The sequence below is a fragment of the Sorex araneus genome, chromosome 4, assembly GCF_027595985.1.
Source record: "Sorex araneus isolate mSorAra2 chromosome 4, mSorAra2.pri, whole genome shotgun sequence".
Classification (NCBI taxonomy): Eukaryota; Metazoa; Chordata; class Mammalia; order Eulipotyphla; family Soricidae; genus Sorex; species Sorex araneus.
This window is the reverse complement of record NC_073305.1, coordinates 33,592,374-33,607,985: the sequence shown is the minus strand read 5'-3', so window position 1 is coordinate 33,607,985 and position 15,612 is coordinate 33,592,374.

The window sequence follows — 15,612 nt, the reverse complement described above, 5'->3', positions numbered from 1 at the left end:
CTCGTTGCTCATTGATTTGTTCGAGCGGGCACCAGTAATGTCTCACATTGTGAGACTTTTTGTTACTGTTTTAGGCATATCAAATACGCCATGGGTAGCTTGCCAGGCTCTGCCATGGGGGCGAGATACTCTCAGTAGCTTGCTGGGCTCTCCAAGAGGGGCGGAGGAATTGAACACCGGTTGGCCACATAAAAAGGCGAATGCCCTACCGCTATGCTATAGCTCCAGCCCAACCTAATATACAACACGTATTTTGTTTGGTCATCTGGGTTTAAATCTCAGATGTGTATTTTATTGATTTCTCATCTAATTTCATTGAGAAACTGCTTTATACAATTATTTTATTTATAATTGTTTTGAATTTCTTGAGACATGTTTCATGGTCCAGAATGCGGACTTTGCATAATTTTCACATGCATTTAAAAAATTGAGGCATCCCTTTCATTTTTTGCCTTGAATTCTACTTTTGCTTTATGATGTTCCATAATATAGATTATGTCTATTGTACTCTACTATATTTTTCTTGTTGATTTTCTTTCTAGTTGCTCTATTTTTATAATTATGAGATATTGAGATCTATATTAATAACTGGCTTTTCTCCCATAAATTTTGTTAGGTTTTATATATTTGCCTATATTTTCCATGTCCTTTTGTCTGCCCTTTTTTCATCATTAACATTCTCTTTATTTCTAATAAATTTTTTACCTTGAGATTGCCTACATTTGCCACATTTCCTTTTGGTTTGTTTTGGGAGAACACCCGATAATGCTCAGGGGTTTCTCCAAGCTCTGCACTCAAGAATCACTCCTAGGGCTGGAGCGATAGCACAGAGGGTAGGTGCACGCGGCTGACCCGACTTCGATTCCTAGCATCCCATATCGTCCCTCAAGCACTTCCAGTAGTTATTCCTGAGTGCAGAGCCAGGAGTAACCCCTGAGCATCGCTGGGTGTGACCAAAAAAAAAAATCACTCCTAGCAGTGCTTGGAGGATCATATGGGATGCCAGAGATCGAACCCAGGCAGGAAATATGCAAGGCAAGCACCCTACTCATTATACTATCTCTCTGGCCCTAAAATGTAGCAGCTATTATTTACCAGATATTTTTGTTTCTTCTCTTTTTCATCATAAATATAGTTTTTTATAATAAAAATATCTGTCATAGTTTGTTTTGTCTTACATTGGTATAATGGCTACTGTTCTCTTTAAGTGTACATATTTTTCCATTCTTTCACTTCCAAACATTTTGTTTCTTAGCATATGGAGTGTTATTCTATAAATGTTTCAAAACTTTTATTGATCAATAAAAAAAGTTCCAATTGAAAAATTAAAAACAAAATACTAAGTTGAGAACACTTAGCTTCTCCATCTCCTCAGGTTGAGCAAGTCAATAAAAGGTACAATATTTCCAACATTATCCCAACTATTTGATTCCCTTGTAGTGAATTCTTAATTATTATTAAACTATACTGAATAATTATAAAATGTAAAGGTAGTATTTGAACATAAAAATTACTATAGCAAAAAGCAGGGAAACCAATCCATCCAAGCATCAGAAAGTCTATTAAAATATATTAAAAAGATTCATTTGGCTGCAAAAAGTACATGTTTTCATTTAGGGCTCTTCATCTGAGAATTATTCACACCCTAGGAATAAAATTTACTTAGATTCTGGGCACTTGATGATAGAATGAAATCAAAAACACCAACTTGTGTTCACAAATTCATCCAGGAGCAAACCTTCATTCTTTTGAATATTTCAACCTGATTATCAACTTCATCATCTATTTGGGTCTGTTTTTGAAAGTTTGGTTTCTGGAACAACATTACAGTGAATATCACAGATGAAAATTGCTAAATATTCCTTATTTGTCACTAAACTATTGAAAAGCAATCAATATTTTTATCAGCCACTTTAAGTCAGTTAGACTATAATAATAAATTATACTAAAATAGTGAGTTGAAAAATTAAAAGGTGATTTTCCCTCCACATGGCAGATTATGCCTATATTCATCTTCCCTCCATATCTTCACCAAGGGCCCCAGATGAAATTCCATACTCAAAGAATGCTTCCCTCATAGCTTAAGGAAAATATCTCATGGTAAAATACATAGTAACTATTAAAATTTACTATTTTAAGTTTCATATATTGCTTATTCAATTGGGAAAAGGAAGCTACATAGACAAACTTGATAGCTATGGGGCAGAGGTACTACATACTGGTTACCCCATGAAGAGCCATCCTCTGAAAAAGACAAGAGATATCATGGACATTAATTCCATCCAAATGTACTGTTAATTAAACTATAATCTCTTTATCAAAGCTTCAATGTATAACTTGTCAATGGAATTTTCTATTATCCAAATATTATATCTGTACTACTCAATATAGAATCTACTCACTATAGTAATTATGACTAGTGAACCGAGAAACAAAATTTTCAATTTTATGTAATTATTCAAAATTTAATACCTACTCCTCCCAGAAGGGAGCATAAAATGAGGCCCCCATAACCATGCTACCGGACTCCACACCAGGGGTGTCCCAGAGGGGTGTGGGTGAGACTCCATGCCCCAAGGGACCCAGCCCGAGTAGTCGACCTCCACTACCCCACTGGCGCCATGCTTCAGGCAGCTTTCCACACACTCAGGCCGAGTCTCACGCATGAGTGAACATATTCTTGGACAGTGCAGCTGCAAAGCGGCCATGCAACACATCATCATAAAGGGAAATATATATATATATATATGTCTCCTGGAGAGGCTGGCGAGCTCTCAAGAGTATCCCACCTGCAAGGAAGAGCCTGGCAAGCTCCCCTTGGCATATTTGATATGCCAAATACAGTAACGATAGCAGATACCATTCCCTTGACCCTGAAAAAAGTCTTCAAACATTGGGAAAAAAAAAGGCTGCTACAATCTCAGGACTGGGACAAATGGAAATGTAAATCAATGAACAATGGGATGACAGTGATGCAGTGATAGTCATTTGGATAGTCATTACAATCTTTAGTGGTTCTGTTTCACTGTTTAGATATAGATAAGTGAAACAAAAGTGACCATTAGGCCCCCAAAATATAACCTCAGTAATTATGCTTGAGGGAAAATGAAATCAAAAGGGTTATGGCTAATCTACCCAGGAATGGTCTCTACATGGGTGATGCAAATTTTGTAACAAAGCAGCACTAGGTCTCACCAAGTGCTTGTACAAAGACAACTGGATGTTTATAGAACTTGGAAAAAGAGTGTGTAAAATGGAATGTGACCCCTGTGAAGAAAACACTTTTAAAATATGAAAAATGACTCTACTTCTGGGATAAAGACCAAGAACATTTCCCTACAGACACAAGAGTGAGACTAAAGGATATTTTGGAATGTTTGGTGATTGCCTTGAGTCACAAAATGTATTTCTCAAGTTTCAAAAGGCAAGAGGCCCCAAGGCTTTGGCAATTCTGGGGTTTCTCACATGCTCTAGTTGAAAAGACGTTCTAATCTATACTTATTAAAGTAACGCAAACTTCTTAACACCTTCTTGCTGTGAAGAACTTGATGTTTTAAGATCTATATTCTGCAGCTCTTAATGTTTTCCATTGTTCATAAACTGTCCTGACCCACTCCTATGCCACCTTATCTTCATTCCCAGCCTAAGACCCTCTGGGAAAATGTGAAAATACTTATCTGAAGTAAAGTCTTAGGTTATGAAGACAGTAATGGTAAAGAATGTAGATCTGAAATCAGAGATCTAGCCTGATACCCAGTTTAACACCTGGAGCTATATGTGACTAGGAGTAAATTCATGAGTTTCTAGAAGCCACTTACCTCTCATCTATAAGGTATAGATAATACAGCACCTATGTTATTTCTACTGAGAATTACATAATCTAAAGCAGGAAAAGTGTTTAGTCCATTGTCTGCCAGTAAAAAAGTGTTCAATGAATTGAAAGCTTATAACCATAATATATTGAAACATTTTATATTGAATAGGCAAAAGGGAAATATTCATTTGTGATTCAGTTGAATTCATTAATTTAAGTCAAAATATTACCACATTCATTAAGTTAAGTCAAAATATTACCACACCTAACATATTAACATCCCCTTATTATATTATCACTGCTCCACAAATGCCTTTTAAAAAAAGTATTCAGATTGAAAAAATACCAGAAAGATCTGGATTTCAGTCTCAACTCTTGGATTTCCTAGCTGTGTAAGTATGTGCTCACTATTTTTTATTTCAGCCTTTCATATTTGGTGTGGAAATAATATATGCAACTTGACCTGATGATGTATTAGATGATTATCCATATGTGAGCAGTCTATCATTGTGTCCGGAAACATGGATCTATAAAATAAATTGAATTCTAATTCCACTTTCAAATTAGAGAAAGGTTTTACACAAAATGTTAGAAAAACTAATTCGGTAGTCGACTTACTCTATGTCAGAGATTATGATCTTGTTTTTCATTTAAAAAAAAGCCAAAAATAAGGGTACATCATAGTAGGATAGAGGGAAACCCTACACAAGCCCAAGTACTTATTCATTGTATATAAAAAAAAAAAAATGCAGGCCAATGCGATAATACTGTGGGGAGAGCATTTTTCCTTGTATGCAGCTAACCCGACCCCTGCATCCCATAGGTCCTCTGAGTACCACCAGAGTTAATTCCTGAGTGCAGAGCCAGGAGTAACCTCTAAGCATGCTAGGTGTGACAAAAAAGGCCAAAAAGAGAGAGAGAAGGAAGAAGAAAGAAAGAAAGAAAGAAAGAAAGAAAGAAAGAAAGAAAGAAAGAAAGAAAGAAAGAAAGAAAGAAAGAAAGAAAGAAAGAAAGAAAGAAAGAAAGAAAGAAAGAAAGAAAGAAAGAAAGGAAGGAAGGAAGGAAGGAAGGAAGAAAGGAAGAAAGAAAGGAAAAGGAAGGAAGGAAGGAAGGAAGGAAGGAAGGAAGGAAGGAAGGAAGGAAGGAAGGAAGGAAGGAAGGAAGGAAGGAAGGATGGAAGGAAGGAAGGAACGAAGGAACGAAGGAACGAAGGAGAAAGAAAGAAAAAGGAAGGAAGGAAGGAGAAAGAAAGAAAGAAAAAGAAAGAAAGAAAGAAAGAAAGAAAGAAAGAAAGAAAGAAAGAAAGAAAGAAAGAAAGAAAGAAAGAAAGAAAGAAAGAAAGAAAGAAAGAAAGAAAGAAAGGAAGGAAGGAAGGAAGGAAGGAAGGAAGAAAGGAAGAAAGAAAGGAAAAGGAAGGAAGGAAGGAAGGAAGGAAGGAAGGAAGGAAGGAAGGAAGGAAGGAAGGAAGGAAGGAAGGAAGGAAGGATGGAAGGAAGGAAGGAAGGAAGGAAGGAAGGAAGGAAGGAAGGAAGGAACGAAGGAACGAAGGAACGAAGGAGAAAGAAAGAAAAAGGAAGGAAGGAAGGAGAAAGAAAGAAAGAAAAAGAAAGAAAGAAAGAAAGAAAGAAAGAAAGAAAGAAAGAAAGAAAGAAAGAAAGAAAGAAAGAAAGAAAGGAAGGAAAAAGGAAGGAAGGAAAGGAAGAGAGAGATAAAAATACAGTTTATTTTTACATATATTCAGATTATAAAGAAGGGCAACATTGCTTATATAACCAATTTTTTTCTTTGTTAGTATATTTTTTAAAATTTAATTTAATTTTATTTTATTAAATCACCGTGTGGAAGATTACAATGCTTTCAGGCTTAGGTCTCAGTTATACAATGCTGAAACAACCATCCCTTCACCAGTGCCCATATACCACCACCAAAAAAAAAAAAAAAAACCCACACAGTACACCTCCCATCCCGCCCCCCCACCCCCTACCTTGTAACTGATAAGTTTCATTTTACATTCTGTTTACTTTGGTTACATTCAATATTTCAACACAAACCTCACTATTGTTGTTGTTAAGAGTACCCCACTAGATTCAGACCTACTGTGAAGACAAATGAATTTCTGTACTTTAACAAGAAGTCCAGGGAGATTTCTTCCAGATATTAGATAATTGCAGGCTTGAAAACCCAATCTGTGGTCGTCTTAATATGGCGGCCACCGTGCCCTTCATCCCCGGAGAGAAAGAGGCGAGAGAGAGAAATACATTTCCCCTCCCGGGCGGGCACGGGGCCGAGGCTTGGTTCTCAGGCTGGAGACATTCTGCGAGGAGTTGCTCACACCGAAAGAGGTTTTGCTGGGTCTGGATTCACGCTTGTACAGCTGCGGAGAGGCCGCACATGTGTGCGGCCCCCGGGATCACATCTCGGCGGTCCTTTGTTAGTATATTGAGTTTTGTGAGATAGAAAGAAAATTCCAGGGTTTTCTATCTCTCCCTGTGATATATTTATTTCACAGAACATCATATTTTGACTGACAGAGACTTTTCATCACTGTGTTACTGTCGTCCCATTATTCATTGCTTTACTCAAGCAGGTGCCAGTAACACCCCCATTTGTCCCAGCCCTGAGATTTTAGCAGCCTCTTCTTACTCATCTTTCCCAACAATTTGAGGCTCTTTAAGGGTCAGGGGAATGAGACCTGTTATTGTTACTGATTTTGACATATCTAATATGCTACGGGGAGCTTGCCAGGCTCTGCTGTGAGGGCGGCATAGCTTGTAGGGCTCTCTGAGAGGCATATATATATATATGTATATATATACATATATATGTATATATATATTTCCCTCTATGATTTTATGGAAAATGGTTATTGAGTGTCTTATGATGTGCAGCTGTGCAGTTCAGGAATATGTTCACTCATGCTTGAGGCTCGGCTCAAGCATGTTGAAAGCCACGTGGAGTGTGGTAGCGGTTGGGAAGTGGAGGTCAGCTGCTGGGCTTGGGTTCTTAGCAGGGGGAGGGCTCACCCACCCACCTCTGGGGCGTCCTGAGTGGAAACAACCTCTGGCATGGATTCCGGTGGCATGGTTATGGGAGCCCCAATTTATTCTCCCTTCCAGGAGAAGCAGCCATAAGAGACTTTACATAGCAGACTAAATAGTTTGACAAGGTAAGTTGTAATAAATTAATAACAATGATATATTACTTAAACATGGATTAAAGATATAAAGTACCTTGAATTTGAGGGGGGAAATCAGTGCATTTATAGTCATAGCTTTTTCAACTAAGTACTGGACATAGTAGGTTCCATAGCAAGGGCTATAAGATATGTTATAAAATCCTTACTAATCATTTTATTCATTTATATTAGTTTCTGGCATTATGTTTTTGTTTTTGTTTTTTTACTTTTTTATTAATGAATCACCGAGAGGGTACAGATACATACAGATTTACATATTTTCGTGCTTGTGTTTCAGTTTTACACTGCTTATATACCCATCCCTCCATCAGTGCCCGTTCTCCACTGATGACCCCAGCATTCCTCCCACCCCCCATCCCATCCCCCACCCCCACCCCACCTCTGTGGCATGGCATTCCCTTTTGTTCTCTTTCTCCTTTTGGGTGTTGTGGTTAGCAATGGAGGTATTGGGTGGCCATCGTGTTCAGTCTATAGTCTGCTTTGAGCACGCCTCTCCCATCCCTATCCCGAGCGGGTCCTCCCACCACACTTTATTTGGTGTTCCCTTCTCTATCTGAACGGTCTGGCACTATGTTTTATCATTCAGTTCAGTTGGGATCTGAACCCAAGCCTTCTGCATGCAAAGTATATACTCAGCCCATTGATTATCTCTATCTTACCTCACCAAATTATCAAAATTCAAGATATCTTACTGCATTGTGGTATGTTTCATATGTTGAATATGTTGAAATATCTCTAGGGGATTTAACTGAAGAATACTTTTATTGACTCACTTTATTATTCAAATATATATTAGAAAGTCACTCTATTCCAGCTACTAGCACTGCTAATGTCAGTACTAAGAGAGACATAATTCTAGTTCTTAATTTGAAGTATATTGAAATATGCTTTTTTGTAGGAAAAAGGGTGGAAACCTAAATAAAGATACAATTAGTATTCAATGTGAAAATAAATTAAGGGAATGTACTAGTAATTGTAAAGGGAATTGAAATTGATAATACATGTACATCTGACTGACTTTAAAGCACAGTGGACTCTTCTAAAGTATGGAGCAGGAAGATAAGGCATTTTTTAGACCAGGAAAAAAAGCTTATAATTTGACCATGGAGACACCACTACAGATTCTATAGACCTAATTCTGACTTGATATTTATGATTACAACCCAAAGTTTAAGAGCATCGCAATCTACTCAGTCATTATCATTTCATCTCTATTTGTTCTTGCACCCAAATCTCCACAACAGTTGCATCTAGAAAGGAATATGTAGAGTCATTCTGAAATTAATCAAATATAACAAATTACTGTTTTGATCAGTATGCTACTATAACAAAATGCCACAAACTGCTGACCTATCTAACATTTTTCATAGTTCAGGGGGCTATAAATCCAAGGACAAAGAAACCACCAGGACTGGTTTCTGGCAAGACTTCTCTTTCGGACTTGGAGATAGTTGCTTTCCCACCATGTCTTCACCTTGATAGACTTTCCTATTGATGTGCTTACACTATTGTCTCTTTGTAGAATGACAGCAGTTCAGTTGTATTAAATTCCCATCATCTTAAACTCATTTAATCTAATTACTATCTTAAAGGCCCCAATCTCCTATATAGTTACATTGGGGTTAAGAATCAGCATAGGAATTGAAACAGAATGGGGGTCACAATTTGCCCCATACAATGAGGTGATTGAAAGATAAAAGTCTTTAATTGTTTTGCATTTGGTCTATGAAGGAGCAGAATACTAATTGGGTAGCCATTTCAAACTCCATGTCCATTATGTGATTTATAATCCCTTAACTGAAATACAGCCCACTTTTTAAGTAAGTTATAAGTAATACACTCCTCACCAGGGTTTTGAAAGTAACATTTGCTTTCCATTCCCACAGCTCACATTTGATTATACTGGCAGGAAATCAAGACTCACAGAGCCATCTCCTGTCTAATCAAAATTAATATGCAGAAATAATTGAAGGGGCACTGGCACATAACATCGAGTGGTGCCAGTCAGAAACAAATATTGCACTGAGCTCAATGTGTATGTATTTCAAAAGGTTTGGAGAAAGCAACTTTCATATCTTTGCAAAGAATACTTTGTTTTAAACTAAGAAAATTTTTTTCAAATCATCCCTAACCACAATATAGTTATGAGATTTATAAGACCAAGCTATCTCAGGGTCCCAAGGAATTTTAAGATACACACAAAAAAAAGCATAAAATTGTATTACAAGTTTTATAAAGTGTGAAAAAACAAAAATGTCCTGAGGGACAGAACTAAAAGGTTTTGAAGGTTTGCGTTGTAGAGGAAATTTTTTGCGTGAAGTGAGGAATTTGGAGATGCATTCATGGTCTTGAGAAAAGCCATCTGTAATATTTATTTCACTCCCATTAGAGAAAACAGAATTAGTCAATACCAACAGCACAAAACATAAAAGCTAACTCAGCTTCTTTGCAATTATTGAGAATTTTAAATTGATTTACTATAGTTTAGACTAAAAGCAACATCCATAAATAATAGGATGGGTGACTTCACTGACATGCAGTCATTTCCCTATGCCCACAAAGAAGGGTTCAACATTTGCTTTAATGCTTCTTATTATTGTATTTTAATTGCTAATTATTTTAAGCAAAGAATTACATGTTTTTATTTTTCACTAATAATTGCAAAATTATTTATAATTGGGTTGCCCATAGAAGAAGAACCAATGCTACACAGAACATTAAGAATTAGGCTGAGTGGCAGCAATGGTAGACTTACAGATGAAATAATTCCACAATCAACAGCTCCAACACACCCAAAGCATGTGTGCAGCTGGACTCCTAACCCTAGGCAAGACTTCATTATCAAAAATAAGTGTAAGTCCATTTACCTCATTCACATATTGAATACATAAATAATCAAGGCACATTTGTAAAATAAAATAGAAGAGGCTAATTGGAACAATCGCAGTTTCCTGTCATTAGTTACATTTTAACAGCTTTATTATCAGTGATTGCTCCACATATTCTAAATTGGATATCAGTAGGTTTTCTTTAGTTCCCTTACTCTCACTCTGATTGAAAATAATTATCTGACTCTGGAAAAATTATGTAGTTTATTCTACTCAGTCACTCCCTCTTTGGATCTTATGAAAGTTCACAAGCATGTCTGAATTTCACTGCATTGGGAGAAAAGATAATTAAACCTAAGTCTGGGCAACTCCATATCCAGTATTATTTACATATAGAGTATATTTCTATCTGCAGAAGCTAGTCGAAACCTATCTAATTTGGAAAGTGATTTAGAGAAACTAAGTCAGTGCAAATGTCAAACAATTTCTACTACTCTATTCTGGGCCTTACAGTATCAAACTGTGATTCACCTATTATTAACAGGAAATAGCGAAACATTTTTCCTAGGATATAAAATTGTAGGTTGCTCCCTACCATCAAATATTTCATTGAAATACTTCAAATATATTTAATTGAAATACTAGGTACTTGAGCAGTCCCTTCTAAATAAAATTGATGAGAACTATTCTTATCTGCATCTGTGCCATATTCCAAGTTATGCAGAACTGAGTGAACTTCAAAAATGACACTCCATCAGAATTTCAGGACCTTGGAAATCTGATTACTGTGCAGAGCAACTATCAGAATAAAGAAGGTAAGAAGTTAACACAGGATCCAATCCCAGCTATAATACTAACAACAGACTATGATAGGTATACCAACCTCCTAAGCTCAATTTCTGTTATTTTTAAATCACAGGGAGTACTATTATCTACTACAGAGTTATTTTGAGGAACAGAAGAAATGACAACTATACAGGCTTTGGTGTAGAATGTAATATATACTAGCTAGACAATAAGTGATGTTTCTGTAATTTTCTTCTAAAACTTATGAATCCTTTTGTGACAATGAGTATAAGCCTTTTGATTACTCTGAGAACTTAGAAAATTATATTTGTTCCATATGTCTCAGTCAGAGATGCAGTAACTTAATTTTACTGCTGCTACTTTCCACTCTGTACATTTATTTGCATAAACACCCCTCCCCTAAAAAATAAAAAGCCTGCAGAGTCCTTGTGATAAAGTAATTGTGTGTGTGTATAACACATATCCATATTTTCAGACCATATTTAGAAGTTTTCTCATTTACATATAGAGTATATTTCTATCTGCAGGAGGCCAGTTGGACCCTGTCTGAATTCGGAAAACCAGTTAGGGAAACTCTAAGTCAGCTTAAATGTCAAACAATTCTTTCTGGGTTGATGGGATTGTAGGCTCTTTTTATAACGTTTCTTGTTTATATTTTCTTTGCATTTTCTTCTTTAGTGAGCCTGTAATACCTTTAAAACCAGGAAGGTTACTCATTTTTAAGTCAAAATAATCAAGTAATAATATTTTTTGGTGTTCAGTAATCCCTCCAATTAGTATAATTAAATAATATTTTATTATTACTTTCTAGTATTATTTGCACAGTTTAAAAAATTTATTTATTTATTTTGGTAATGGATCCCTGTGAGGTGCAGTTACAGACTTACAAACTTTTGTGATTACATTTCAGTCATATTGAGCTCAGCACCAATCCCTCCACCAGTGCCCATTCTCTACCATCAATGATTCCAGTATCCTTCCCACCACCCCCATCTCATCCCCCCACGCTGCCCCACTTCTGTGGCAGGGCATACCCTTTTGATCTCTCTCTCTCATTTTGGGTGTTGTATTTGCACATTTTTAATATAGAATTTAACCAGGATAAGTTGAATATGCAGAATGACACTTCACTTGAGGAAAAGAGAGTGAACATTCTAACCAGTACACATGTGTTTTTTAAACTGAAAATGTCTCTTATCTGTGCTACTATCTAGAGCAGACACTTTGAATTACTCTATCTCATCACACAATAGTTTAAATCCTGTTAATAATTTATCAGAATTTACTAATTCTGAGTAATAAAACCACTCTAAAGGTATTTAAAACAATAGGAACAACTTCTGGTTCATAAGTCTGTGAATAGACTGAGTAGTAGACTGACCTAGTCTTTCATAACTAGGTCAAATTTAGTTGAGTTTAGCTGTCTTCATGCATGTACCTATGGTCTTTAAGTGGGCCGTTAGCCTAAAATGACCTCATTCACATTCCTGGTGATTTGGCTATTTGTTGGTTGGGTGAAAAAGTGATATGATAAGCCTCTTCATCAGTGGGCTAGCTACGAATTACTCAAATACTGACCATAAGAATCACAAGAGAGTGCAGTTGAGATTTAATAATTGGCATGTTATGATTCTACTCCATATGTTCAGTACAAATTGCAAGGTATGTCCATATTCAGGATGCAAGGACAGAAACGAAATTTCATCTCTCCATAGGAGCAGCAAGGCATATCACAAATGGCAAGTATAAAAGTAGTAAGCATTAGAGTCATTATTGAAACTGAGTGAGCATAAACCTTGTTCATTTTTGTAAGTATGGAATAAAACTTTCCCACAGGGCCAGACTTCTGGTGTTCAAATATTAATGTGGTTAAAGTAGTTGGGTTATTCTATTCTGTATCAATATTTTAGATGCAAAACCTCCAATAAGAAAATCAAAACACATTCTTCTACCCTCACCTTTCCATTTTCATGGAAATAAGAAATATCACACTTTTGCTCTTTTTTATGTCTCTGAAAGAATAATTCTGTGCAGAGGTCCCATTCTCTTTGAATACCTAGAACTTGTAATTTCCCAACATAATCCAGTCCTCTGTTTCTTTTTTTCTTGGCAAAGTTAGCATTAAAATATAGGTCTTCTCCCTGTTGTTCATAATTTTACTCAGCAATTTCAAAAGCAACTCCAAGTAGTAGTTATGATTTAAGGGCAAATCAGCCTTATCTTTTGATCTGATGTAAATAAAATTATTGGCTACCTATAAATTAAACAATTTTTTGTTGTTGATAGGAAGAAGTCAGTTCACTTAGTTGGTAGGATAGAAAGCAAGTAGAAGACGCATTTGCTCTAGCTTAACCTAAGTTAACATACTAGGCAGTAGCTTGCATGTGAAGTTTTTGTGCTGGAGGTAGATTTGGAGAATAAAGGAGAAACAGAAATACATCTGATAGTACTTCACTGCTATGAACACAGAATAAGATAATAAACAGGGAAATAGTGAAATTGTGCCTGACAGAGGTTCACCATGTAAGTAAGTGCTTTCTCCTGATTTTCCATTTGGTCCTGTTTCTTCAAAGTCACACTCCCTCAGAGACTGTGGTCTGCCTGAGACAAAGTGAGAAGTTGGTTTAAGGAAAGCAGAAAGCGAGTAGGAGGCAGTCAATCTTGTCTCAAACATCTAGTTCACCAACTCTGTGTAACCCTAGTGAGCCACTTAATCCCATGAACGACTCTGAAATGAAAAGGTTCATTGGGTCATAAGGAACGTTTCTTCCAAGTCATTTAATGGTCTGAACTCAGACTTAAAAATAGTTCCACGACTGCACTTAGAGAGTTCCCCAGTTTGGGAGGTTATAGCCATTCATAGATTTGATTAACTTTCAAATAGCTTCTGTTTAACTTACACAGGACTGAGCGTAGAGGTGTCTCTTCAATGATTTAAACCACTTTCTCCCAAAACTGTGACAAGACTAGACATCTACAGTTAACATTTTAGAGGATCAAGGTCTATGTTCACCTAATATATATGGGAATTCTGTGACTTGTGGTGTGATCACCCACACCATCCACACTAACATCCTAAACCCATTCTTGCTATCTTGAGCACTGCACATCAGAGTATAAAAGCATGCTCTCTTTATTTCATTCTCTTTCTCTCTTTTTTTTGGGGGGGAGGAAGGAGAGGGAACACACCATGTAGTGCTCAGATTCTGGTTCTGTGCTCAGGATCACTCCTGGCAGTGCTCAGGGGATTGTATGGGGTGCCAAGAATCAAACCTAGGCACATAGATTTTTGTTACCTTTTTTCTCCTCTCTATAATCTCCAAGGAAATGAAAAAATTTCCCCCTATTAAATCATCTTTAGGCTTAGGGAATTAATTGGCATATAAAATATATTCTGAATATTTGTTTTGGGAACATTTGGTGGGAGGGTGGACCCCAACCAGCTATGCTCAGGGATTAATCATAACTCAGTGCTCAGGATGACACCTGGTGGAGCCTGGGAGCCCATTTGCAGTGCCAGAGATCAAACCTGGCGAGGCTATATGCAAAGCAAGTGTTGTACTATCTCTACAGCTCAGTTCAGTAAATATTTGGTGAAGGACTAAAAACATCAGCCACACATGCATTTAACTCACAGATATTCTAGTTCTAACTACCTATATGTTCTCTGAGATTAATTTAATTTCAATCCAGGATCTTCTGGTCCTCTTTTATTTGCCCACAAGCAAAACATGAATCCTTCCCAACTATGTTCCTAAATTTTTACATATTATATGTACCACATCCTGTATCAAACTGCAGTTACATCATCTTTTCTAAAAGAAAAAATAAGTTAAATTGGTAATTGAATGACCTTGTTTCCAATCCAGTATATATTTATTTCACAGTAAATTTACAAATACGGTATTACATTGGTATCTTTTTTCTCTCTTATTATTTCTATCCTCTTTTTATCTCTGTTATAGTCTTTTACTCTCCCCTTATATGTTAACATATGCTAAATTAGGCCTCATCTGAAGTCAATTCAATCATTCTTTTATTCCAAATATTAAATTGAAGCAAATGCCATGTCAAAAGCATACCGAGCATGTCAGTCCCCTCACACATCCCTTCATCGACCAGAATTTTGTGTTGTGAAGACTGACTCTATGATAGGATTATTCTGGTCTTGATTTTATTCTGAGAAAGAAAGTGATCATAACTGTTTTTAAATCAATAAATTAAAAGCAGACATGGTGGAACACGAAGAGGGAATTTGGAACAAAGGAAGTTAAGTTTGATTAGGTATCTGCAAAGGTGCGTTGAGTCCATCACTATCCTCTAATTCTAACTCAGGTAGGGAAGCCTATCTTAACCACCATTCTCAAAGACACCCCTTTCTTCCCATATTTCTTTCTCTCAAAATTGATAGAGTCAGGTTCTTAATAGGACTGGAAATCATTTCTATTAATTCAGAAAAAAATTTGGAAGAATATGGAATAATACAAGTATTCTCAAGATTCAATATTAAGTGTTTGGGAAAACTAAGGGAAAGTTGTAGAGTAGTTTTTCTTAATGTAGTTCTACAGAAAATCAGAAATTACTCTACCTAGAAATCTCCAGTTTTACAAGGCCCATAAATGCAGTTATGGTAGAATTTGTAAGAAGTATCAGACCTTAGAGAGTTTCAGAAGCATCAGACCTTCTACCCTCTCTCACAAAACAAAGATTAATTCTTTAGAATCCTTCCATATTTTAGACAAATCCTTCGATATTTTAGACTGTCATAAGTTTCCATGTATTTCTATCAGACATAGGAATTGGAATGTAAACATTTTGAATATTCACAACCAACTGCATATTTGAACTTTTTCAAAGAACTGGAATTGGGATTGAATTTAAAATGCCATTTAATTTTTTTTCTGCAACTTTACTCTCACTTTTCAAAGTCTGATTGATTTTTAACAGTGTCAGTAAGTTCATCGTAA